The 27,064-nt window shown below is 39.1% G+C and overlaps 2 pseudogenes; both read left to right on the top strand.

Annotated features, from left to right (window-relative positions):
- Positions 1-297: 297 nt before the first annotated feature.
- LOC120864581 lies at positions 298-11,871 on the top strand (annotated as a pseudogene).
- Positions 11,872-15,383: 3,512 nt separating this feature from the next.
- Positions 15,384-16,422, top strand: LOC120864004 (annotated as a pseudogene).
- Positions 16,423-27,064: the final 10,642 nt, after the last annotated feature.

Genomic DNA, 27,064 nt, shown 5'->3' with positions numbered 1-27,064 from the left:
AAAGAACAGACTTTTGAATCAAATGTGAATATTTTGTTTGTGAATTGCTACAATCCAAAATATGGACACAGTGTTGCATGCCCATTTATTTGTTTCCTTTCTTTCAATCTTCTCTTCTTTTTCAAATGGTGTCAAAGCTATATGGAGCCACAGAATCTAACAAATGACTCAGAATTCTTCTTCATGGGACTCTCAGATGATCCAGAACTGCAGCCTTTGCTCTTTATCCTCTTCCTATCCATGTACCTTGTGACCATGCTTGGGAACCTGCTCATCTTTCCTGGCTGTCACCTTTGACCCCCACCTCCACATTCCCATGACTTCTTCCTCTCCAACCTATCCTTGGCTGACATCAGTTTCACCTCCACCACAATCCTGAAAATGATTCTGGACATTCAGACTCACATCAGGGTCATCTCCTATGCAGGATGCCTGACACAGATGTCCTTTTTTATGCTTTTTGGGTGTTTGGATATTCTCCCCCTGACTGTGATGGCCTATGACCAGTTTGTAGCCATCTGTCACCCTCTGCATTACTTGGTCTTTATGAACACACGTCTCCGTGGTTCATTGGTTTGGTGTCACTTTTCATCAGTCTCTTGGTTTCCCAGATGCACAATTCGATGGTGTTAAAACTCACCTGATTCAAAGATGTGGAAATTTCTCATTTCTTCTGTGACCTTTCTCAACTCTTCAACTTTGCATGTTCTGACACTTTCACCAATAACACAGTCATGTATTTTGGTGCCATCTCTGGATTTCTCCCTATCTCAGGGATCTTTTACTTATTATAAAATTCTTTCCTCTGTTTTAAGGGTCCCTTCATCAGATGGGAGGAATAAATCTTTCTCCACTTGTGGCTCTCACCTGGCAGTTGTTTGCTTATTTTATGAAACAGGTCTTGGTGTGTACCTCAGCTCAGCCATCTCACAATCTTGCAGGAAGGATACAGCACCCTCAGTGATGTACACTGTGGTCACCCCCATGCTGAACCCCTTCATCTACAACGTGAAGAACAAAGATGTCAAAAGGGTCATGTGGAGGTTTGTCAGAAAAATAATCTGTTTCTAAAAAATGTTTTGTTTTGGTATTTTTTTAGTGTATGGGATATGGAATACTGATCTTTATTTTTTAAATTAATTTATTTATTTTATTTGGAGGCTAATTACTTTACAATACTGTAGTGGTTTCTTCATACCTTGACATGAATCAGCCATGGGTGTACATGTGTCCCCCATTCTGAGCCCCCCTGCCACTTCTCTCCCCATCCCATCCCTTGGGGTCATCCCAGTGCACTGGCCCTGAGCACCCTGTCTCATGCATCGAACCTGGACTGGCGATCTATTTCACATATGATAATATATGTGTTTCAATGCTATTATCTCAAATCATCCCACCCTTGCCTTCTCCCACAGGATTCAAAAGTCTGTTTTTACATCTGTGTCTCTTTCACTATCTCGCATATAGGGTCATTGTCACCATCTTTCTAAATTCCATATATATATATGTTAGTATACTGTATTGGTGTTTTTCTTTCTGAGTTACTTCACTCTGTTTAATAGGCTTCAATTTCATCCACCTCATTGAACTGATTCAAATGCATTCTTTTTAATAGCTGAGTAATATTCCATTGTAGATATGTACTACAGCTTTCTTACCATTCATCTGCTGATGAACATCTAGGTTGCTTCCATGTCCTGGCTATTATAAACAGTGCTGCAATGAACATTGGGGTACATGTGTCTCTTTCAATTCTGGTTTCCTCAGTGAGTATGCCCAGCAGTGGGATTGCTGGGTCAAATGGCAGTTCTATTTCCAGTATTTTAAGGAATCTCCACACTGTTCTCCATAGTGGCTGTACTGGTTTGCATTCCCACAAACAGTGTAAGAGGGTTCTCTTTTCTCCACACCCTCTCCAGCATTTATTGCTTGTAGACTTTTTGGATCACAGCCATTCTGACTGGTGTGAAACGGTATCTCATTGTGGTCTTGATTTGCATTTCTCTGATAATGAGTGATGTTTAGCATCTTTTCATGTGTTTGTTAGCCATCTGTATGTCTTCTTTGGAGAAATGTCTATTTAGTCCTTTGGCCCATTTTGTGATTGGGTCGTTTATTTTTCTGGAGTTGAGCTGCATAAGTTGCTTGTATATTTTTGAGATTGGTTGTTTGTCAGTTGCTTCACTTGCTATTATTTTCTCCCATTCAGAAGGCTGTCTTTTCACCTTGTTTATAGTTTTCTTCGTTGTACAAAAGCTTTTAAGTTTAACTAGGTCCCATTTGTTTATTTTTGCTTTTATTTCCGTTACTCTGGGAGGTGGGTCATAGAGGATCCTGCTGTGATTTATGTTGGAGAGTGTTTTGCCTATGTTCTCCTTTAGGAGTTTTATAGTTTCTGGTCTTACATTTAGATCTTTAATCCATTTTGAGTTTATTTTTGTGTGTGGTGTTAGAAAGTGACCTAGTTTCATTCTTTTACAAGTGGTTGACCAGTTTTCCCAGCACCACTTGTGAAAGAGATTGTCTTTACTCCACTGTATATTCTTGCCTCCTTTGTCGAAGATAAGGTGTCCATAGGTGTGTGGATTTATCTCTGGGCTTTGTATTTTGTTCCATTGATGTATATTTCTGTCTTTGTGCCAGTACCATACCGTCTTGATGACTGTGGCTTTGTAGCATACACTGAAGATAGTCAGGTTGATTCCTCCAGTTTCATTCTTCTTTCTCGAGATTGCTTTGGCTATTTGAGGTACTAACTGTGAAATTATTGGTTCTAGTTGTCTGAGAAATACCATTGATAGCTTGATAGGGATTGCATTGAATCTATAGATTGCTTTGGGTAGTATACTTGTTTGATCTCAAGAAACAAGAGAAAATTTAAATAAATAACCTAACTTTACACCTAAAGCAACTAGAAAAAGAAGAAATGAAGAACGCCAGGATTAGTGGAAGGAAAGAAATCATAAAAAGTAAGGCAGAAATAAATGAAAGAGAAACAAGGAGACTATAGCAGAAATCAACAAAACTAAAAGCTGGTTCTTTGAGAAGACAAATAAAATAGACAAACCATTAGCCAGACTCATCAAGAATAAAAGGGAGAAGAATCAAATCAACAAAGTTAGAAATGAAAATGAAGAAATCACAACAGACAACACAGAAATACAAAGGATCATAAGAGACTACTATCAGCAACTATATGTCAATAAAATGGACAACTTGGAAGAAATGGATGAATTCTTTAAAAAGTATAACTTTCCAAAATGGGACCAGGAAGAAATAGAAAATCTTAACAGACCCATCACAAGCACGGAAATTGAAACTGTAATCAGAAATCTTCCAACAAACAAAAGCCCAGGACCAGACAGCTTCACAGCTGAATTCTACCAAAAATTTAGAGAAGAGCTAACATCTGTCCTACTCAAACTCTTCCAGAAAATTTCAGAGGAAGGTAAACTGCCAAACTCATTCTATGAGGCCACCATCACCCTAATATCAAAATCAGACAAAGATGCCACAAAGAAAATCTACAGGCCGATATTGCTGATGAATGTAGATGAAAAACTCCTTTACAAAATTCTAGCAAACAGAATCCAACAACATATTAAAAGGATCATACATCATGACCAAGTGGGCTTTATCCCAGGGATGCAAGGATTCTTCAATATTTGCAAATCAGTCAATGAGATACACCATATTAACAAACTGAAAGATAAAAACCATATGATTATCTCAATAGATGCAGAGAAAGTCTTTGACAAAATTCAACATCAATCTATGATGAAGAAATACCCTCCAGAAAGCAGGCATAGAAGGTACATACCTCAACATAATAAAAGCCATGTATGATAAACCCACAGCAAACATTATCCTCTATGATGAAAAATTAAAAGCATTTCCCCTAAAGTCAGGAACAAGACAAGGGTGTCCACTCTCACCACTACTATTCAACATAGTTTTGGAAGTTCTGGCCACAGCAATCAGAGAAGAAAAAGAAATAAAAGGAATCCAGATTGGAAAAGAAGAAGTAAAACTCTCATTGTTTGCAGATGACATGATCTTCTACATAGAAAACCTGAAAGACTCCACCAGAAAATTACTAGAGCTAATCAATGAATATAGTAAAGTTGCAGAATATAAAATTAACACACAGAAATCCCTTGCATTCCTATACACTAACAATGAGAAAACAGAAAGAGAAATTAAGGAAACAATTCCATTCACCATTGCGATGAAAAGAATAAAATACTTAGGAATAAATCTACCTAAAGAAACAAAAGACCTATATATAGAAAACTATAAAACACTGATGAAAGAAATCAAAGATGACACAAATAGATGGAGAAATATACCATGTTCATGGATCAGAAGAATCAACACAGTGAAAATGAGTATACTACCTTAAAAATGTTTTTAAATATTTCTCATGCATTCTAATTTTCCTTTGTTAACCACAGAGAGCTTAAAGCACTCTAAGATTTTTATAAATTAATTTTTGTTGGAGTATATTTGCTTTACACTGTTGTGTTAGTTTCTGCTGTACAGCAAAGTGAATCAGTTTTATATATGCATATATCCATTCTTTTTTTGATATCCTCCCCATTCAGGTCACCACAGAGCACTGAGTAGTGGTCCCTGTGCTATGGAGTAGTTTCCCTAGTTATGCATTTTATACATAGTATCCATAGTGAAAGAAAGAAAGAAAGAAACCCGCTCAATTGTGTCCGACTCTTTGCGACCCCATGGACTGTAGCCTATCAGGCTCTTCTGTCCATGGGATTTTCCAGGCAAGAATACTGGAGTGGGTTGCCATTTCCTTCTCCAGGAGATCTTCCCAATCCAGGGATTGAACCCAGGTCTCCCACATTGTGGGCAGATGCTTTAACCTATGAGCCACAAACTATGGGTTAGTTATCCATATGTCAATCCCAATCTACCAATTCATCCCACTTCCCTTTCCCCCTTGGTATCAATACGTTTGTTCTCTACCTCCGAAAGCATTCTAAGATTTAAAAGATACTGTGTACATATGGTAATAAAACACTAAATGTAGCTATCATTCTTGTTAGCTCTTCTGAGATTGATATATTTCAAATAAATGAATTGAATACCATTAGTGTTTAATCCGGGATGCCTCATGACCATTACATTTTTCTGCTGACACAATGAAACCTTGACCAGGTTGAAGACAGAAACTGAAATTCATCTATTTGTACTCTAAAGTGGCACAGAGAGGACAGAGATTAGGCACAGCTCTACTTTGTACAACATTGAACAAATTACCCCACTACCTCACAAGAAAGAGTAGAGACAATTTAATATTTATACATCCAGCATTTTTCCTCTGTCCTGTAACTCTTCTATCGATGCCCCTAAGACCACTTATGAAAGAGAGGGAAAAAATATGGTTTGCTTTAAAATCATAAAAATATGGTATCTGCATATGATAATCTTGATAGATGCAGAAAAAGCCTTTGACAAAATTCAGCACCCATTTATGATTAAAACTCTTCAAAAAAAATGGGCATAGAAAGAACCTACCTCAATATAGAAAACACCTACAGCAAACATTATTCTCAATGGTGAAAAGCTGAAAGCATTCCCCCTAAGATCAGAAACAAGACAAGGGTGTCCACTTTCACCACTATTTTTCAACATAGTTCTGGAAGTCCTAGCTACAGCAAACAGAGAAGAAAAAGAAATAAAAGAAATCTGGATTGGAAAAGAAGAAGTAAAAATCTCACTGTTTGCAGGTGACATGATACAGTACACAGAAAACCCTAAAGATAGTATTAGAAAATTACTAGGACTAATCAGTGAATTTAGCAAAGTTACAGGATACAAAATCAATACACAGAAATCACCTGCATTTCTGTATACTAACAATGAAAAATCAGAAAGAGAAATCAAGGAATCAATCCCATTCACCACTGGAACAAAAAGAAATAAATATCTAGGAATAAGCTTACCTAAGGAGACAAAAGAACTGTACACAGAAAATTATAAGACATTGATGAAAGAAATCAAAGATGACATAAACAGATGGAGATATTCCATGTTTCTGGATAGGAAGAATCAATGTTGTGAAAATGACTATACTACCAAATGGAATCTACAAATTCAATGTGATCCCTATCAAACTACCAATGACATTTTTCACAGAACTAGAACAAAAAATGTCACAATTCATATGGATAAACAAAAGACCCTGAATAGCAAAACAGTCTTGAGAAAGAAGAATGGAGCTGGAGAAATCAACCTTCCTGACTTCAGATTATACTACAAAGCTACAATCATCAAGACAGTATGGTACTGGCACAAAAACGGAAGTATAGACCAATGGAACAAGATAGAAATCCCAGAAATAAACCCATGCACCTACAGGTACCTTATTTTTGACAAAGGAGGCAAGAATATACAGTGGCGTGAAGACAGCCTCTTCAATAAATGGTGCTGGGAAAACTGGACCACTACATGTAAAAGAATGAAATTAGAACACTTCCTAACACCATACACAAAGATAAACTCAAAATGGATTAAAGACCTAAATGTAATATAAGAAGCTATAATACTCTTAGGGGAAAACATAGGCAGAACACTCAATGACATAAATCAAAGTAAGATCCTCTATGACCCACTTCCTAGAGTAATGGAAATAAAAACAAAAATAAAGTGAGACCTGATTAAATTTAAAATCTTTTGCACAGCAAAGGAAACTATAGGAAGGTAAAAAGACAACCCTCAGATTGTGAGAAAATAATAGCAAATGAAGCAACTAACAAAGGTTTAATTTCCAAAATATACAAGCAGCTCATACAACTCAATGCCAGAAAAACAAAAGCCCAATCAAAAGGTGGGGAAAAGACCTAAACAGGCATTTCTCCAAAGAAGACATACAGATGGCTAACAAACACATGAAATGATGCTCAACGTTGCTCATCATTAGAGATGCAAATCAAAACTTTAATGAGATATCACCTCACACCACTCAGAATGACCATCATCAAAAATGTCTACAAACAATAAATGCTGGAGAAGGTGTGGAGAAAAGGGAATGCTCTTGCCCTATTGGTGGAAATCTAAACTGATACAGCCACTATGGAAGATGGTATGGAGATTCCTTAAAAAAAAAAAAAAAACTAGGAATAAAGCTACCATATGACCTAGAAATCCCACTCCTAGGCACATACCCTGAGGAAACCAAAATCGAAAAAGACACATGTATCCCATTGTTCATTGCAGCACTATTTACAATAGCTACAACATGGAAGCAATCTAGATGTTCATCAATGGATGAATGGATATAAAAGTTGTGGGACATATACACAATGGACATAAAAGGAGCACATTTGAGTCATAAAAGGAGCACTCAGCCATAAAAGGAGCACATCTGAGTCAGTTCTAGTGAGGTGGATGAACCTAGACTCATACAGAGTGAAGTGAGTCAGCAAGAGGAAGATAAATGTCATATTCTAATGGATATATATGGAACCTAGAAAAATGGTACTGAAGAAGTTATTTTCAGGGCAGCAATGGAGAAGCAGACATAGAGTAGATTTATGGACATGGAGAGAGGGGAGGAGAGGGTGAGATGTATGGAGAGAGTAACATGAAAACTTACATTACCATATGTAAAATAGATAGCCAATAGGAATTTTTTTATGTCTCAGGAAACCCAAACAGGGGCTTTGTATCAACCTAGACGGGTGGGATGGGGAGAGAGATGGGAGGGAGGTTCAAAAGAGAGATGATATATGTACACCTATGGCGGATTCATGTTGAGGTCTGACAGAAAACAACAAAATTCCATTGTGTATATGTACCACAGCTTTCTTATCCATTCATCTACTGATGGACATCTAGGTTGTTTCCATGTCCTGGCTATTATAAACAGTGCTGCGATGAACATTGGGGTACATGTGTTTCTTTCAATTCTGGTTTCCTCTGTGTGTATGCCCAACAGTGGGATTGCTGGGTCATAAGGCATTTCTATTTGCAATTTTTTAAGGAATCTCCACACTGTTCACAATGGAGTATTACTCAGCCATTAAAAAGAATACATTTGAATCAGTTCTGATGAGATGGATGAAACTGGAGCCAATTATACAGAGTGAAGTGAGCCAGAAAGAAAAACACCAATACAGTATACTAACACATATATATGGAATTTAGGAAGATGGCAATGATGACCCTGTATGCAGGACAGCAAAAAAGACACAGATTGTGTATAGCGGACTTTTGGACTCAGAGGGAGAGGGAGAGGGTGTGAGGATTTGAGAGAATGGCATTGAAACATGTATAATAACATGTAAGAATCGAAATGCCAGTCTATGTCTGATGCAGGATATGACACGCTTGGGGCTGACGCGCGGGGATGACCCAGAGAGATGTTGTGGGGAGGGGGGTGGGAGGGGGGTTCATGTTTGGGAACGCATGTACACCTGTGGTGGATTCATGTCAATCTATGCCAAAACCAATACAGAATTGTAAAGTAAAAATTAAAAATAAATAAATAAATAAATAAATAAATAAAAAGAAAACAACAAAATTCTGTAAAGCAATTATCCTTCAATAAAAAATAAATTAATTTTTAAAAATATGGTTTGGGTTTATTATCAGGACATTCAATAGGATCTATTTTTTCTCTAAAGGTAACTGCAAGATTGAGACTCATAGAACAAAGTGTGGGATTTGAATATTTCTGCACAGAATAAAGAGATAAAAAGTGAGGACAGAAATTTCTCAGTGACGCATCAAATACTGAATGTGAGAAGATTCTTGTTATCTTTACAGATACTCATTATGTAAAGAAAACTGAGTCAAGCACAAAGCAAATCGCTAATTTACTACATAAAGACCAATATCTATCTTTTATATACACCATGTCTTCTACACTCATCCTTAGCACTGACTGTAATACCTGATCCCTTCTCTCCACAATGCTATGACTTCAGTTTAACACCTTTACCATTGCCCACATATTTTAAAGAGGCCCAATACTCTCGCCATCTCTATAATTAACCCTACTCAGTTGCCATTTGATCAAGAATACTCAGGGCTTCCTGGGTAGCTCAGCTGGTAAAGAATCTGCCTGCAATGCAGGAGACTCCAGTTCCATACCTGGATTGGGAAGATCCCCTGGAGAAAGGATAAGCTACCCACTCCAGTATTCTTGGGCTTCCTGGTGGCTCAGATGGTAAAGAATCTGCCTGCAGTGCGGGAGACCTGGGTTCGACCCCTGGGTTGGGAAGATCCCCTGGAGGAGGACATGGCAACCCACTCCAGTGTTCTTGCCTGGAGAATCCACATGTACAGCAGAGCCTGGTGGGCTACAATACATAGGGTCACAAAGAGTCTGACATGACTGAGTGACTAAGCACAGTTTACACCAGGATACTCATCATAAAAGGGGGAATTGGGAAAAGAAGCAGCACATGTCATATTTATGGTATAAGCATAATGAACCTTGGTTTTCATGCCTCATGTTCTTTTTTTTTTTTTCTCCAATGGTTTCTTTTTTTAATTTTTATTTTTGCTTTATTTTACTTTACAATACTGTATTGGTTTTGCCATACATTGACATGAATCCACCACGGGTGTACATGAGTTCCCAGTCCTGAACCCCTCTCCCACCTCCTACCCCATATCATCTCTCTGGATCATCCCTGTGCACCAGCCCCAAGCATCCTGAATCCTGCATCGAACATAGACTGGTGATTCGTTTCTTACATGATAGTATACATGTTTCAGTGCCATTCTCCCAAATCATCCCACCCTCTCCCTCTCCCTCAGAGTCCAAAAGTCTGCTCTACACATCTGTGTCTCTTTTGCTGTCTCACATGCCTCATGTTCTATAGATTCATCTTTGTCATTTATCCTAGAATCTTATCTCTTCTACTCACTATGAAATAACTTCAGTTTAGTAATACATTTTTGGGCTTCTTGGGTGGTGCTAGTGGTAAAGAACCTGCCTGCTAATGCAGGAGACATAAGAGATGCGGGTTCAATCCCTGAGTCTGGAAGATCCCCTGAGGGAGGGCATGGAAACCCACTCCAGTACTCTTGCCCGGGGAATCCCATGGACAGAGGAGCCTGGCGGGATACAGTCCAAAAGGTCAATAAGAGTCAAACACGACTGAAGTGACTTAGTACACATGCACAGTTATACATTTTGCTGTGGATGAATTATTTTTGATGCCCCAAAACCCAGTGTCTTCCTCTCATTGAGGATGAGGTTTCTGTGTGGTGGGCAGTAACTGAGATTCTCTCACTGATCCAAACTCCTGGTTTTCCTACCCCTGTGTATTTCCCTGCCATTGAGTGCAAGATATACATAAAGACCCACTTCCAACAACAAGAATGTGAAAGAAATGTTGGGAAGTCACTTCTGGGAACAGAGCAAAATAATCTGGCTCTCTTCTTGGTGTTTCTCTCTGGCATTCTTGGTGGCTTGCATTAATAAAACCCAACTGCCTCACCAGGAGGTCACATGTCAAAGAACTGAAGGAATTCTCTGGACAATATTCCATAAACAAGTGAATCCTACCAACAGCCTCATGAGTGAGCTTGAGAGTGGATATCTGCTAATCTAAATTTGTGATACCTGCAGCCTGACTGACATCTTGATTGCAACCTTCTGGGAGATGCACTGAAATATTTAAAGTATCAGTGATTAAATTGTAAGTAAAGATCAATAGTTTTCTAATATGCCAATGTCAATAGAGAAAAAAACTTAAAACTGAAGACTCATTGGTTTGGCGGTGGTTTAGTTGCTAAATCATGTCTGATTCTTGTGACCCCATGTGAAGATTCATTAAAATTAGCCAAAAAAGAAAAAAAAAAAAGAGACGCTATCCTTTGAGACAAATATTAACTGTGAAAATGGAAAGTATATCACATTCTTGGTATAGACCTAATACTACATAGATTTCATGATTGATACTACTGATTTGTAGATATCAAAATAATACATTGAGTGGTTAAATTGGGGGAGGGAGGGTCTGAATTTTATGTTAAGTACCTGCAAGTTAGAAGCAATAAGTAAAAGTACAAGGTGAATTTCCTCCTGAGGAGAAGAGGGGCCCAGATCATTCCTAGGACATTCATTTTTCTCTTTTCCTGTTCTGTTAATATTATCAAGTCTCCAGAGATTGGGATAATGTGGACCAGCTTGCTAATGATGAGTTTTAGGAGTTGAGCCCTAAAGTCATACCATTGTAAATAATTGGGCAGTGCCTCTAGCTAATTAATTTGCCTGTTCTAATACTGTGAGTCCACACCTGTGTCTCCATCCTTCATAGCAATCTGCTTCAGAAGACCCAGCCTGAGTCTGTCTTCCTGCTCAGGAGAGACCCTGAGACTTTATCACACACCAGGCAGGAGAAGGGCCGTGAGTCTGTGCTCCTTGGTCATGCTCCAGCAGAGATGCAGCCCAGCCCCGTAAGTACTGAGGGAGACAGTGATCGGAGGACAAACTGTTGGGAGCATTATTCCCTCCACAAGAGGAACGAACATGATGTTTTACTTGGTAGAGAAATCTGGAGGGCACCGATCTGCTCAGTTTTCAAATAGAGCACTTAAAATCTACATTCTAGGATCTGGCTGGGGTGTGAGAACTCTCATTCAGAGTTCTGCTTCCACCACCACTGGTTCTGACTCTGGCTGGCATCCCTTCCACCAGAGCAGCTAATGGACTCTGTAACCTCCCCCCTGAACACTTCAGTTCATTATTAGAGTAGTGAAGAGGATGAAGCTGGGGACAAGGATGAAGAATGTGACATCAACCATAACATCATGTACTGTTATGATCACAGAACATCAGAACATCATAGATATCTGGCTCTGAAGTGTTTACAATCGGGAGGACAAGACTAACAGGTATATAAAAAGGTACTCAACATCAGTTAATATCAGAAACACAGGTCCAAACCATATCAAAGATCACCTCATAACTGTTAGGATGGCTATTAAAAACAATAAAAAGAAAACAAACGCTGGTGAGGAAGTGGAGATAAGGGAACTGTTGTACATTGTTGGTGGGAATGAATATTGGTACCATCGTTGGAGAAAACAGAATGGATGTTCTTTAAAACGGTATTTTTCACAGAGCTAGAACAAATAATTTCACAATTTGTATGGAAATACAAAAAAAAAACTCAAATAGCCAAAGCAATCTTAAGAAAGAAGAATGGAACTGGAGGAATCAACCTGCCTGACTTCAGGCTCTACTACAAAGTCACAGTCCTCAAGACAGTATGGTACTGGCACAAAGACAGAAATATAGATCAGTGGAACAAAATACAAAGCCCAGAGATAAATCCACACACCTATGGACACCTTATCTTTGACAAAGGAGGCAAGAACATACAACGGATTAAAGACAATCTCTTTCACAAGTGGTGCTGGGAAAACTGGTCAACCACTTGTAAAAGAATGAAACTAGATCACTTTCTGACACCATACACAAAAATAAACTCAAAATGGATTAAAGATCTAAATGTAAGACCAGAAACTAGAAAACTCCTAAAGGAGAACATAGGCAAAACACTCTCTGACATAAATCACAGCAGGATCCTCTATGACCCACCTCCCAGAGTAACGGAAATAAAAGCAAAAATAAACAAATGGGACCTGATTAAACTTATAACCTTCTGCACAACAAAGGAAACTATTAGCAAGGTGAAAAGACAGCCTTCAGAATGGGAGAAAATAATAGCAAATGAAGCAACTGACAAGCAACTAATGTCAAAAATATACAAGCAACTCCCGCAGCTCAATTCCAGAAAAATAAACGACCCAATCACAAAATGGGCCAAAGGACTAAATAGACATTTCTCCAAAGAAGAAATACAGGTGGCTAACAAACACATGAAAAGATGCTAAACATCACTCATCATCAGAGAAATGCAAATCAAAACCACAGTGAGGTACCATTTCACACCAGTCAGAATGGCTATGATCCAAAAGCCTACAAGCAATAAATGCTGGAGAAGGTGTGGAGAAAAGGGAACCCTCTTACACTGTTTGTGGGAATGCGAACTAGTACAGCCACTATGGAGAACAGTGTGGAGATTCCTTTAAAAACTGGAAATAGAATTGCCTTATGACCCAGCAATCCCACTGCTGGGCATACACACCGAGGAAACCAGAATTGAAGGAGACACGTGTACCCCAATGTTCATTGCAGCACTGTTTATAATAGCCAGGACATGGAAGCAACCTTGATGTCCATCAGCAGATGAATGGATAAGAAAGCTGTGATACATATACGCAATGGAGTATTACTCAGCCATTAAAAAGAATACATTTGAATCAGTTCTAATGAGGTGGATGAAACTGGAGCCTATTATACCGAGTGAAGTAAGCCGGAAAGAAAAACACCAATATAGTATACTAACGCATATATATGGAATTTAGAAAGATGGTAATGATAACCCTGTATGCGAGACAGCAAAAGAGACACAGATGTATAGAACAGTCTTTTGAACTCTGTGGGAGAAGGCGAGGATGGGATGATTTGGGAGAATGGCTTTGAAACATGTATAATATCATATATTGAATGAATCGCCAGTCCAGCTTCAATGCATGATACTGGATGCTTGGGGCTGGTGCACTGAGATGACCCAGAGGGATGGTACAGGGAGGGAGGAGGGAGGGGGGTTCAGGATGGGGAACGTGTATATACCTGAGGTGGATTCATGTTGATGTATGGCAAAACCAATACAATATTGTAAAGTAATTAACCTCCAATTAAAATAAATAAATTTTTTTTAAAAATTTTAACTGCAACAAATTGAAATAGAACTAGAAACCAGAAACCCCACTTCAGAGTATTGGCCAGAGAAATAAAATCAGACCCTCAAAAGTGAATATTTGCATTCCCTTGTCTTTGCAATATTATTTGAAATAGTGAAAATATGGATCTGTTGACAGATGAATAGGTAAAGAAAATGAGATGTGTATATATAAACAATGGGATATTATCTAGCCACAGAAAGAAGAAAATCCTGCCATTTTTGACAACATGGATGGACCTGGACAATACTGTGCTTATTAAACTATATACACCAGTCATAGAAAGTCAAATCCACTCTGATCTCAGTTCTGTGTGGAAGCTAAGAAAATCAAACTCTTGTTATGAGGATTGGTGGTAGAAAAGGTGAGGAAATGGTGGTCAAAATGTACAAACTTTTGTTACAAAATGAGTACGTTTGGGGATCTAATATGCAGCCTGATAACTATAGCTAATAATTCTGGTTGTGTTCTTGAAATCTGCTGAGAGAGATCTGCTTAACTGTTACTACACACACACACACACATGCGCACACACACACACATTCACAAAAGCTATGTGAAGTACCACATACATTATTTAACTTGACTGTGGTAAACATTCCCAATGTGTATTGTATTAAATCATCATTTTGTACATCTTTTAATGATCTCCATGTGGCACAATTCAAATATATGAAATTTTGTCAATCACTTCAGTAAACTGAAGAAAATAAAATCAGTGAAGTATTATTTTTCTGCCAGTACATAATAGAACCCCTAAAGGTAAAGGGTCTCACCCATCAAACATTTAAATGAGATGGTATTGAAACAAGTAACCGTGTTTAAGATTTTAAAATTTCAAGAGGATTTCTTTTTTGTTTTTTTAAGAGGATTTCTTAAATTTCATTATTATGTAATCTTTAGCAGTGCTGTGTACATGAACACCATCTTTGTAGTCAACACATTAGATCATGTACACTTAAACAGTATTGATTGAAATTTGAAGTCCACCAAAGTCAAAGATATGAAATATATATTTACTAAATGACTTCTAAAAAAACTCTGATACTTGAATAATCCCTTATTTCACAAAGGAGAGAAGACAGAAAAACAAAGGATGATAAAACTCTGAGTATCATATAAAATGAGTTCTGATTATGAACATTCACCTTTAATTTAGAACCCAGATGACATATCTCTGCATTTCATAGAGATTTATAAATATTCCAAGTGGAGGAAATATCTAGAATTGCATTTGAATAAAATAAGATTTCTATAAATGACTTAACTTCTTTATATTTGCATTTTTACATGCTTTCTTAGAAGGGAAAGGGACTCTCATTCTGTATTATGTCTAAAGAAGTAGGCTGTCTTTAACTGAGACCATGGATGTATTACCTCTAATATCCTTCCTCCCTTTCACTTTTCATGAAGCTTTATAACGAATGTAAGAGAGTATAGACAGAAGTGAATAACACAGAAACCAACAGGAAACAATTCTAAGAAAATAGAATTTGTCACACTGAGAAATATTGCTGAAGGAACTGGGATGTATAATCTGAGAAATGAATTACTTGAGTTCAAAATATGGACACAGTACTGCATGACCATTTATGTATTTATATTTTTCCAGTCCTCTTTTCTTCTTCCAAAGGTGTCCAAGCTACACAGAACTGGAAATCTAACAAGTGTCTAAGAATTCTTCCTCTTGGGACTCTCAGATGATCCAGAACTGCAGCCTTTGCTCTTTATCCTCTTCCTGTCCATGTACCTGGTCACCATGCGGGGGAACCTGCTCATCATCCTGGCCATCACCTCTGACCCCCACCCCCACACTCCCTTGTACTTCTTCCTCTCCAACCTCTCCTTGGCTGACATTGGCTTCAGCTCCACCATGGTCCCCAAGATGATTGTGAATATCCAAACTCATGGCAGAGTCATCTCCTATGCAGGCTGCCTGACACAGATGTCCATTTTATACTTTTTGGATGTATGGATGGTATGCTGCTGTCTGTGATGTCCTATGACAGGTTTGGGGCCATCTGTCACCCACTGCACTACCCGGTCATCATGAACCCACACCTCTGTTGCTCCTTAGTTTTGGTGTCTTTTTTTGGTAGCCTTATGGACTCCCAGGTACACAATCTGATTGTCCTGCAACTTACCTGCTTCAAAGATGTAGAAATTTCCAATTTCTTCTGTGACCCTTCTCTGCTCCTCAAGCTTGCCTGTTCTGACATTTTCACCAAAAATATAGTCATATATTTTATTGGTGCCATTTTTGCTTTTCTCCCTTTCTCAGGGATCTTTTACTCTTACTATAAAATTATTTCCTCCATTTTGAGAGTCCCATCATCAGGTGGGAGGTACAAAGCCTTCTCCACCTGTGGCTCTCACCTGGCAGTTTTTTATTTTATGGAACAGGTCTTGGTGTGTGCCTCAGTTCAGCCATCTCACAATCTCCCAGGAAGGATGCAGTGGCCTCAGTGGTGTACACTGTGGTCACCCCCATGCTAAACCCCTTCATCTACAGCCTGGGGAACAGAGACTTCAAAAGGGCCCTGTGCAGGTTCCTCAACAAATAATCTAACTTCCATTTGGAGTGTAAATTGGAAAAGGTAGTAAAATTAACATCTAGGTCTGAAAATTCTACTTCCCTCATGACATCAGTTGTAGCCCTTAGGGCCCTCTTGCCTTTCCTTGTTTTACACCTGAATATTGCTTCTTTGGATATGTTTTTGATGGGGCTGGGAGGGTCTTCTGGGATTCTGCAGATGTCAGAACTACTGTGACTGAATCTTATTATACCCAAGGAGGAGTCTCTAGTTTATTATTATTATTATTATTATTTATTGTGGTGACCCAATACTAGAAAGATGAACAACTCCATTTTTTACAGATTTAAATAGTATATTTTTTTTCTAGAGCTGTTGTCTATTTTCCAGCTAATTACTATGTTTTAAGTCTGTGTATGCAGTCTGTGTGTGAGGATACATGTTATGGCTTCTCAGCCTTGGCTTTTAACAAAATAATCTGGGTGGGGCGGGGGGCTTACAAATACTGACTATTTTGCAACATTGTAATTCAACTATCCTACAATAAAATAAATTTTTAAAAAGACTGTCAACTGAGACTCACTGCCAAAGAATCTATTTATTCTATTCTTTTTTTTTTTTTACTTTCTTTTACTTTACAATACTGTATTGGTTTTGCCATACATTGACATGAATCCACCAAGGGTGTACATGCGTTCCCAAACATGAACCCCCCCCCTCCCCATAACATCTCTCTGGGTCATCCCCGTGCATCAGCCCCAAGCATCCTGTATCCTGCATTGGACATAGACTGGCGATTCATTTCTTACATGATAGTATACATGTTTCAATGCCATTCTCCCGAATCATCCCCCCCCCCCCTCCCTCTGAGTCCAAAAGTCCGCTCTACACATCTGTGTCTCTTTTGCTGTCCTGCATACAGGGTCATCATTGCCATCTTTCTAAATTCCAAATATATGTGTTAGTATACTGTATTGGTGTTTTTCTTTCTGGCTTACTTCACTCTGTATAATCGGCTCCAGTTTCATCCATCTCATCAGAACTGATTCAAATGTATTCTTTTTAATGGCTGAGTAATACTCCATTGTGTATATGTACCACAGCTTTCTTATCCATTCATCTGCTGATGGACATCTAGGTTGTTTCCATGTCCTGGCTATTATAAACAGTGCTGCGATGAACATTGGGGTTAAACACATTGAAGCTGGTTCTACCCTGTAGCCAAGGTTGAGAACTTCTGATCTAAGTCAGATCTTTCAGTCAAATGTGACCTTTATGTCATGAGTCCTAACTGCTCTTGGACAAATGTCCCAGACCCTAAAGAGATCTGAGCTCATGGGGGAAGATATAAAGAGCCTGCTATAGTAACGGGCAACGTGCCTGTGTGAGTATTCAGTCAGTAAGTTGCACCTGACTCTTTAGTGATCCCATGGACTGTAGCCTGCCAGGCTATTCGGTCCATGATATTTTTCAGGCAAGAATACTGGAGTTGCCCTTTCCTTCTCCAGGGGATCTTCCCGACCCAAGGATGGAACCCACAGCTCTTGAATTGGAAGGCATATTTTTACCACTGCACAACTTGAGAAGCCAAACAGGCAACATGGTTTCCCCTTTATTGTTGATAATGATTCTTCACATATAGCCTCTCTACACCATAGAGTTTGCTCTCTATGGCTTATGTGCTGTTTATGAAGCTGTTATCTCTGCTCCAAACTCATGCTTGTATACATTGCTTTGGAGTGTGACTCTGGCTTTGGAGTGTGACTCTGGAAATAACCGTTCTATTTACTATCTTGTGTTCATCTTACATACATTCCATAGTGGTCAGTAAAATTCTCTTTGCCCTAAATTCTCAACTGTTCCTTTCATATTCCTCAAGCCCTTGGTGGAGTACAATCTTTCTTCACCCACAAATGCTGTGTTATTGCTTTGTTCTTTTTTTGCCTGTTAGTCTTTCAGTATCTTTTAAACCAACTCCCAGTTCCAGTTCTGTTTAGTTCAGTTACTCAGTCGTGTCTGACTCTTTGCAACCCCACGTACTGCAGCACGCCAGGATTCCCTGTCCATCACCAACATCCAGAGCTTGCTCAAACTCATGTCCATTGAGTCAGTGACGCCATCCAACCATCTCATCCTCTGCCATCCCCTTCTCCTCCTGCCTTCAATCTTTCCCAGCATCAGGGTCTTTTTCAATGAGTCAGTTCTTCACATCAGGTGGCCAAAGTATTGGAGTTTCAGCTTCAGCATCAGTCCTTCCAATGAATAGTTAAGACTGATTTCCTTTAGGATTGACTGGTTTGATATCCTTGCTGTCCAAGGGACTCTCAACAATCTTCTTCAACACCACATTTCAAAAGTATCAATTCTTTGGTGCTCAGCTTTCTTTATGGTCCAACTCTCACATCCATACACGGCTACTGGAAAAACCATAGCATTTGGACTATATGGACCTTTGTCAGCAAAGTATGTCTCTACTTTTTAATATGCTGTCTAGGTTTGTCACAGCTCTTCTTCCAAAGAGCAAGCATCTTTTATCATGACTGCAGTCACCATCTGCAGAGATTTTGGAGCCCAAGAAAATAAAGTTTATCACTGTTTCCATTGTTTCCCCATCTATTTGCCATGAAGTGATGGGACCAGATGCCATAATCCTCATTTTTTGAATGTTGAGTTTTAAGCCAGCCTCTTCACTCTCCTCTGTCATTTTCATCAAGAGGCTCTTTTTCCTCTTCACTTTCTGCTCTAAGAGCAGTGTCATCTGTATATCTGAGGTTACTGATACTCCTCCCAGCAATCTTGATTCCAGCTTGTGCTTCATCCAGCCCAGCATTTCACATGGTATACTTTGCATAGAAATTAAAGAATCAGGGTGACAATATACAGCCTTTACATACTCCTTTACTAATTTGGAACCAGTCTGTTGTTCCATGTCCAGTTCTAACTCTTGCTTCTTGATCTGCATACAGATTTCTCAGGAGGCTGGTCAGGTGTTCTGGTATTCCCATCTCTCTAAGAATTTTCCACAGTTTGTTGTCATCCACACAATCAAAGGCTTTGATGTAGTCAATAAAGCAGTAGTAGATGTTTTTCTGGAACTCTCTTGCTTTTATGATGATCAAACAGATGTTGGCAATTTGATCTCTGGCTCCTCTCTGCCTTTTCTAAATCCAGCTTGAACATCAGGAAGTTCATGATTCATGTACTTTTGAAGCCTGGCTTGGAGAATTTTGAGCATTATTTTGCTAGTGTGTGAGATGAGTGCAATTGTGCAGTAGTTTGAACACTCTTTGGCATTGCCTTTCTTTGGGATTGGAATGAAAACTAACCTTTTCCAGTCCTGTGGCCACTGCTAAGTTTTCCAAATTTGCTGGCATATTGAGTGCAGCACTTTCATGGCATCATCTTTTAGGATTTGAAATAGCTCAACTGGAATTCCATCACCTCCACTAGCTTTGTTCATAGTGAACTCCCAGTTTAAATTGCCTTAATTAAAATGACTAATTGTTTTTTCCTTTCTTGGCTGAATCTCAGCTAATACTGTAGCAAGAGACATAAAAATATGCTGTGAGGTACCTCCAATTGGAAGATTGCAAAATGTGCCCAGGGAATAAAGCGTATGTCAAGCGTATGTCTTAGTTTGGGGTATGCACCTGAAAAATAGGCAGTGATGTCCTAGTCCAGTTGCTGTGTGTCTCTAATGATGCCTGAGGTACATTGTCACCCAAGTTTTCCCCCTACACTTAATTTATCTTTTTTCACATAATTTTAGGATTGCAAAGAACTGTATTGTCAACAAAGAGGAGATTTTCCTCTTTACTAGAAATAGCCTTATTAAGACTTCATTACTATGTTTTCCTGTCTTCTGTCACAGGAACGCTACAACCTAGGGTTCCTACTGTGTTCTACAAGATTCGTATCCATCACTTCTCAGATGTGTCACACCTGGTTTTTATGGAAGTAATCTTGGCCATCCAAAAGCTGTAAAAACTAGTTTAATTTACTTTGCATTTTGCCACTTAGGAAAATCACTAACTGTATTGTTGAGAAACTTTTATATTAAAGAAAAGAAAACACTTGACACAGACTAAATTTTAATTAGTTTGGAGGAAGAGATATCACCCAGTAAAATTCATGAAAATTATTTGAATACTATATCTGCATATCCATTTAGGCAAGCCTAAGTGATAGTGAAAGAATATTGGAAAAAGGCAAAAGATTGCTGCTTTTGTGTGGGTGGGTGGGTGGTTTGGTTTCCAGTTCATGTTCTGTTAAATTTACACCTCTTATTTTCTTATAGCATGCATGCATGCTAAGTCTCCTCAGTTGTGTCTGCATCTTTACAACCCGATGGACTGTAGCCCAGGTTCCTCTGTCCATGGGATTTTCCAGGCAAGAATACTGAAGTGGATTGTCATGCCCTTCTCCAGGGGATCTTCCTCACCCAGAAATCGAACCCACATCTCTTATGTCTCCTATTTTGGCAGGCAGGTTATTTACCACTAGAGCCTCAGAAGCCCCATTTTCTTATTAAATCATATTAAATTATCACAGCAAAAGGAAATTTTAAACCCAAAGTTATTATAATAGAAAGCACACACCTGGATACTAATCCTAGATGTTCTGCAACATTCATGAAATATTTTTTAACAATATACACAATTGGTCAAAGGCAAGAAAATACATTCTGTTTCTATGAGACCAATAATTTATATTCCATATATAACAAATAATACATTATATGTCTTTCACAGTATGACTTATTTGTTACCATGATGCCCTCAAATTTCACCCATATTGTACCAAATGACAGGATTTGCTTCTTTCTCATAACTGAATAATATTCCATTGTATGTACTAAATGTATATCACATTTTCTTTATCTCTTATTCATCCATGGACACTAGGTTGGTTTCATCTTTTGCTCTCGTGACTGATGCTGGAATGAACATGGCCACGCCATCATTTCTTTGAGAGAGTTATGTCATGTCCTATAGACACACCCAGAAGTGGGATCATTGTAGCATATGGCAATTCTATTTAACATTTTTGAGGACCCTCCACACGGTCCATAGTGCTTATACAGTCCCATCAGCAGTGCATGAGGATTCCGTTTTCTACACATTTTTGCCAGCATTTGTTACTTTTTGTCTTTTTAATAATAAGCAGTCTAATGGTGTGAGGTGGAGATTTGTCTTCCTAGTGTTGGACCTCAGGCTGGGGTGTCCAATATATGGTGTAAATCTCTCATCCCTACTTCTCATAGAGGTTAACCCAGCCCATTGTACTCCCTCCTCTTTGTGTCCCCTCCTGAGGGTATCAAGTCACTCTCCTTTCCTACCCAATTTCAAGTGGATCATTCTGTTTTCTTTTAATCTTTTTTAAAAAATTATTGAAGTATAGTTGATTTATAATGTTGTACAAATCTCTACTGTACAGCAAAGTGACTCAGTTATACATACATACACATTTCGTTCTAAATTTTTTAACATGTACCCCAATGTTCATCACAGCACTGTTTATAATAGCCAGGACATGGAAACAACCTAGATGTCCATCAGCAGATGAATGGATAAGAAAGCTGTGGTACATATACACAATGGAGTATTAGCCATTAAAAAGAATACATTTGAATCAGTTCTGATGAGATGGATGAAACTGGAGCCGATTATACAGAGTGAAGTAAGCCAGAAAGAAAAACACCAATACAGTATACTAACAAATATATATGGAATTTAGAAAGATGGCAATGATGACCCTGTATGCAGGACAGCAAAAAAGACACAGATGTGTATAAAGGACTTTTGGACTCAGTGGGAGAGGGAGAGGGTGAGATGATTTGGAAGAATGGCATTGAAACATGTATACTATCATGTAAGAATCTAATTGCCCGTCTATGTCCGATGCAGGATATGGCACGCTTGGGGCTGGTACGCGGGGATGACCCAGAGAGATGTTGTGGGAAGGGGGGTGGGAGGGGGGTTCATGTTTGGGAACGCATGTACACCCGTGGTGGATTCATGTCAATGTATGGCAAAACCAATACAGAATTGTAAAGTAAAATAAAAAATAAATTTAAAAAAAATATATATATATATATATAAATTTTTTAACATGTGGTTCACTCTTTACAGTCTTGGTAAAAGAGTCTCTCTGACAATTTCCAGTTGTTTTCGGTGAGAATGACTCCCCATATAGATGCATTTGTGTTGTTTTCCTGCAGGGAGCTGATCTCAGTGTCCTTTTATTCCCCCATCTTCACCTCCTCATAGCAATGTATTTAAATTTATGCATGTGTGCATGTGCTCAGTCATATCCAACTCTTTGCGACCCCATGGACTGTAGCCCACCATGCTCCCTTATCCATGCAATTCTCCAGGCAAGAATACTGGAGTGGGTTGCCATTTCCTACTCCAAAATTCATGTGAGCATCTTGCAACTCACATGTTGCCTCATATTACCAACTGTGACTGTGCATGTGATACAAAACATCTTTTCAACTTCCTCATCTGTAGGAGAATTTCAACAAAATTTCTTAACTGAGAGAGTGGTTGAGATAAGGCAATCGCAAGTACTTATCAGAACAGTGTTTGGACACAGTAGTGGATCAAGAAGTGTACACTATCATATTCACCTTGTTAATAGGCCAGTATTTTGTTTCAGCTAAAAAGTTTTTCAGGTAATATATTTCATCTGAAGCATCAACTCCTGGAAGTCATTAGCTTGTGAACCAGCAAAAAACAAACAAACTCTTATGCTTTCCAACTATTTTTAACCACATGGAGGTTAAAGTACTCTAGTTTAAAAGATGGCCTTGGAGAGAATAGCATGGAAGCAGATACGCTATCATATGCAATATAGATCCCTAGTGGAAATGTGCTGTATGACTCAGGGAACTCAAACTGGGGCTCTATAACAATCTAGAGGGGTGGAAAAGGAAGGGAGGTGGAAGGGAGGTTCACAATGGAGGGGATATATATACACCTATGGCTAATTCATGTAGATGTATGGCAGAAATCAAAACAATATTGTAAAGCAATCATCAAGCAATTAAAAATAAATAAATGTAAATAATTTTAAAAAGATGGGCTTCCCCAATGATTCAGTGATAAGAAACTCGCCTGCCAATGCAGGAGACAAAAGTTTGATTTCTGAGTTGAGAAGATCCCCTGGAGAAGGGAATGGCAACCCACTCTAGTATTCTTGCCTGGGGAATCCTACGGAAAGAGGAGCCTGATAGGCTACAGTCCTTGGTGTTGCAGAGTTGGACATGACTTAGTGAATAAACAACAATAACCACAAATTATTTAAATGCCCCAACACCCAGTCTCTTCCTCTCATATCCACCTGTGCATATCTGCTATGTGCTCTCTCTTAAAAAATCCTGTCACTTATTCACATACAGTTAAATAACATTCTTCTCTCCATATCCAATTTTACTTGGTTTAAAGTTTTTTCTTTTTTCTTTTTTTGTTTTGGTTTAAAGTTTTTTCATGTCACTGGTGGCTCAGAGGGTAAAGAGTCTGCCTACAGTGTGGGAGACCTGGGTTCGATCCCTGGGTCAAGAAGATCCTCTGGAGAAGGAAATGGCAACCCACTCCAGTACTCTTGCCTGGAAAATCCCATGGATGGAGGAGCGTAGTAGGCTACAGTCCATGGGGTCGCAAAGAGTCGGACACGACTGAGCAACTTCAGTAATGACAAATCAACCTCTGCATTCATCAGGAGAGCAGTCTCTGTCAGGAAGACTGCATGGACAGGACTGAGAAGGTCACATCCCACCACTCTCCACACACATACCACTTTATCCACTAGCAAAAATGGGTAAGCCAAGTCCACATTTTATTAAAGTCTTCAAGAGCTGAGACCACAAGGAAACCAAGAGAAAACATACCCAGGTTTGAGTGGATATCATTTGAATTAACAGAAATCAGAAACATGTGGAACATATCATGTGGAAACTTGTTACATCTGTTCATGGAGCAGCTACAGGTTGTCCTGATGCTGATGGAGGGGCTCTTCTAGTATATCATAAACCAGCAGTCTACTTGAGACTGCATGGCCTGAAGCTATAGAGTAGGGTCTGCAGAAGTACCCAGTGGAGAGGAAAGTCAACCCATTTCTAGTTTGTTTCCAGGGAATTTTTGCTGAGATCATGTTGGTGCAGTGAATCTAGGAATATGCTGCAAAGCAGATGGGCAAGACATGACTATTGAAGGGTTTGGAGCACAAAGTCCTTATAGAAGATGAGGCCTGTGTGGTGAGCAGGACCTTAGATGCTTTCACTGATCTCAACTCCTGGTTTTCATTCCATTGTGTATTTCCTCCCATCAACTGTGAGCTATAGTAAGGAGATGAAAGTACTTTATCTGTATAGACAATTATTAACTCTGAAAATGGAAAGTGTATCACATCATTGGTTTAGATCTCTTGCCACATAGATTTCATGATTGATACAATGGATTTGCAGCTATCAAAACCACACTTTGAGTGGCAAAATTGAGGGGGAAAATGTGTAATTTTATTTTAAAATCCTGCAACTTTGAAGTAAGGAACAAGAGTACACGGAATTACCTCCTGAGGAGAAAAGGGAACCAGACCTTTCCAAGGACATTCACTTTTCTCCTTTTCCTGTTCTGTTAATAATAAGTCCCCAGAGATGAGGACAACGTGGACCTAATGATGAGCTAATGATGAGCTTTGGGCATTGAGCTCTAAGGTCATACTATTTTAAATAATTGGCCAGTGCCTACAGCTCTTTAGTTTGCCAGTTTTGATACCGTGAATCCACACCTATGTGTCCATTCTTTATAGCAATCTGCATCAGAAGGTCCAGCCTGAGTCTGTCTTCCTGCTCAACCTGAGGATAGACTCTGAGACTTCATCACACACCAGGCAGGAGAGGGTCAGTGAGTCTGTGCTCCTTGGTCATGCTCCAGCAGAGATGCAGCCCAGCCCAGTGAGTGCTAGGGAGAGAGGGATGGTGAAGGGAATGTTGGAAGCAATTTATGCAGGTTTGGAATAAAGCACTTTGAAGTTCATATTCTTAGTTCTGGTTGAGCAGTGAGAACTCTCATTCAGAGTTCTGCTTTCACCCTCAGTGGCCTGGCTCTGGCTGGCATCCCTCCCACTAGAGAAGCAAATGCACCTCTGTAAACTTTCCCCTTGTTCAGTTGTGGTTCAGCCACTCAGTTGTGTCCGACTCTTTGCAACCCTGTGGACTGCAGCACACCAGGCTTCCCTGTCCTTCACCATCTCCCAGACTTTGCTCAAACTCATGTCCATTGAGTTGATGATGCCATCCAACCATCTCATCCTCTGTCCCCCTTCCCACTAACACTTCAGTTCATTATGAGATCAGTGATGAGGATGAGGACGAGCATGATGAGGATGATATGAACCATACCATCCTGTCCTGTTATTGAAGGCTTCCTAGGTATCAGGCTCTGACGTATAAGTTTTATGTTTCCTTCTTGAGTACATCTGCATAATTTCTCTCCAATCATATGTACACACATCACTATTATTTTAATAAGAGGAAAGAAGTGAAATATTTTATGTAACATGTACCAGTTCATGGGGCTTTCCCGGTGGCTTAGTGGTAAAAGGATCTGCCTGCCAATACAGGAGACTCAGGTTCAAGTCCCAGGTCATGAAGATCCCCTGAAGAAGGAAATAGCAACCGACTCCAGTGTTCTTGCCTGGGAAATCACATGGACAGAGGAGCCTGGCGTGCTACAGTCCTTGGTGTCACAAAGAGTCAGACACAACTTAGGGACTAAACAATAGCAACCAGATCAGGAGTTAAAGAATGATAAAATCATGTTTGAAATCAGTCATTTTGGACAGACTGATTCCAGATGCAAGGTATGTGGGCAATACCTCTGCCACCCCAAACCATCATGTCACTCACTTCCCTGTCAGTCCTGGCAGAGATTCCCTGCTCCCTGCTCCCTGCTCACTGTTACAGGAACACTTGTACTTGGTTGGTGGGAATGAATAATGATACAGCCATTGCAGAAAACAGAATGGAGGTTCCTTAAAAAAAATTAAAAGCTGCAACTAACTGAAATAGAACTACCATAGGATCTAGCAACCCACTTCAGGGTAGGTGCCAAAGAAATGAAATCAGAACCTCTAAGAGATATTTGCATTCCCTTGTAATCATCATATTACTTGAATAGTGAAATTGTGTCTATTGAAGATGAATAGGTAAAAGATGTTGGGTGTATAGATAAACAATGGGATATTACTCAGCCATAAAAAGAAGGACATCCTGTGATTTCTGACAACATGGAATGACCTGGAGAATATTATGCCTATTTTTTAATTCATTTACTATAATTGGAGGATAATTACTTTACAATGTTGCGATGGTTTTTGCCAAACATCACCATGAATCAAAATTTCAAGAGAGTTCTTAAATTTTATTATCATTTACTCATTGACAGATGATTAATAAAGGACAAAAATGGTATGGACCTAACAGAAGCAGAAAATATAATAAGAGGTGGCAAGAATACACAGAACTATACAAAAAAGATCTCCATGACCCAGATAATCAGATAATCACCCAAATAATCATGACCCAGATAATCTTCATGACCCAGATGATATAATCACTCATCTAGAGCTAGACATCCTGGAGTGTAAAATCAAATGGGCCTTAGGAAGCATCACTATGAACAAAGTTAGTGGAGGTGATGGAATTCCAGTTGAGCTATTTCAAATCCTGGAAGTTG

The sequence above is a fragment of the Oryx dammah genome, unplaced genomic scaffold (genome assembly GCF_014754425.2).
Source record: "Oryx dammah isolate SB20612 unplaced genomic scaffold, SCBI_Odam_1.1 HiC_scaffold_5, whole genome shotgun sequence".
Classification (NCBI taxonomy): Eukaryota; Metazoa; Chordata; class Mammalia; order Artiodactyla; family Bovidae; genus Oryx; species Oryx dammah.
The sequence above is the reverse complement of the archived record's forward strand: the minus strand, read 5'-3'. Positions and strand labels throughout refer to the sequence as shown.